We start from the raw sequence: 1,901 nt of genomic DNA, 5'->3' as shown, positions 1-1,901 counted from the left end.
TCTGTTTATTTAGAACCTAACAGACAACTAGTTAAAGCTCAAACCAAGTTTATTCACCCACTGGGTCAAACAGCTGAAAAAGACCAAGACATGTTTGCACCAGCACAAGTATTTATACCACCCTTTAGGTAGAGCCTTTTCTCTAGACACTACATCTTTGTTGCTAGGCAGGAAGTTAAGTAATGTGGGTAATAAACTGTTCCTTCTCCCTTCATGTGATCTGACCTGACCTCGGGCCCCCATTCTTCACTAATCCACCACTATCCACTCTTACCAGTGACCACTACTATGTGATTGCCTTTTTCCCTTACTTAGTAACATTCCAAGTCCCTGGCTCATAACCAACCTCCTGACCCCTCATGTCTCAGCCTCCAGTATTTATGCTACAGTAGTTTATGTGTCGGGGGGCTAGGGTCAGTTTGTTATATCTGGAGTACTTCTCCTGTCCTATTCGGTGTCCTGTGTGAATTTAAGTGTGCTCTCTCTAATTCTCTCTTTCTTTCTCTCTCTCTGAGGACCTGAGCCCTATGACCATGCCTCAGGACTACCTGACATGATGACTCCTTGCTGTCCCCAGTCCACCTGGCCGTGCTGCTGCTCCAGTTTTAACTGTTCTGCCTTATTATTATTGGACCATGCTGGTCATTTATGAACATTTGAATATCTTGGCCATGTTCTGTTATAATCTCCACCCGGCACAGCCAGAAGAGGACTGGCCACCCCACATAGCCTGGTTCCTCTCTAGGTTTCTTCCTAGGTTTTGGCCTTTCTATGGAGTTTTTCCTAGCCACCGTGCTTCTACACCTGCATTGCTTGCTGTTTGGGGTTTTAGGCTGGGTTTCTGTACAGCACTTTGAGATATCAGCTGATGTACGAAGGGCTATATAAATACATTTGATTTGATTTGATATACATTCCTCATACATGTAACCATTAACTTCTAGCAAGTATTTCAAATTACAACCCAACAGTGGTGATTTTGCCAACACAGACAGATTTGTACAAAATATTGTACCCTTAACCTTTATAAAACTGGCTATTGTATTTGTTGATTAAATTGGAATTTATTAATATAATGAGTAATCCAGAAATGTCACGTGCTAATTGACACAAGAAAACTCAAGAAAATAGCAACTCTACAGAGTGTAATGAATGGCTAAATTACTTCCGGACACAAAAGGTCCCCAGAGCTCCTTCACCTCCTCACCACTCTATTGAGTCTTGCTGAGGTCAACGTTGACAATGCATAATAAGCAAACCCATTAAAAGGGATATGGCTTCGAGTTAGAACGAACATGAATAGAATTTAAAATTATTGTTGGCTTCCGGGTTATGTGGGCATTGTGTCAAGAAGCAGTTGGGTTGTGTTTCGGAGGACGCACGGCTCTCGACCTTCACCTCTCCCGAGTCCGCACGGGAGTTGCAGCGATGAGACAAGACTGTAACTACCAATTGGATACCACGAAATTGGGGAGAAAAAGAGGTAACCTTTTTTTGTATAAATCCTTATGCAGCACAACTTAGAAGAGTCAACTATCACTTAGCGACGGCTATGGAGGAGGAAGTGGCTCTCTCGGAACATTCAGACAGAAACCTCATTGGCCCAACTCTCTATTCAGTATATATGGCTTTGGATGTAGGCATACACATGTCGCGTTCAACCACTTAGCAAGTCAGAAAATTCTGAATTTCTTAGTTTCCACTAGCACATGAACGTGGCATTAATCTGGGGTAGGCCAGAGGGAGGGGACAGGAAGAGGGGAAAGGGTAGGGCATTGTCCTCTTGCCAAAATGTAATCTGTGAATTACTGCCGTTGACTTTAGTTATAAAGGGTGTGGACTGAGCAAAAACAAATTCATCATGGGAGTTATGTAGTCCAAAACCCTGGTCTCGATTCAAA

This window comes from Oncorhynchus nerka, linkage group LG3, assembly GCF_034236695.1.
Source record: "Oncorhynchus nerka isolate Pitt River linkage group LG3, Oner_Uvic_2.0, whole genome shotgun sequence".
Classification (NCBI taxonomy): domain Eukaryota; kingdom Metazoa; phylum Chordata; class Actinopteri; order Salmoniformes; family Salmonidae; genus Oncorhynchus; species Oncorhynchus nerka.
The sequence above is the reverse complement of the archived record's forward strand: the minus strand, read 5'-3'. Positions refer to the sequence as shown.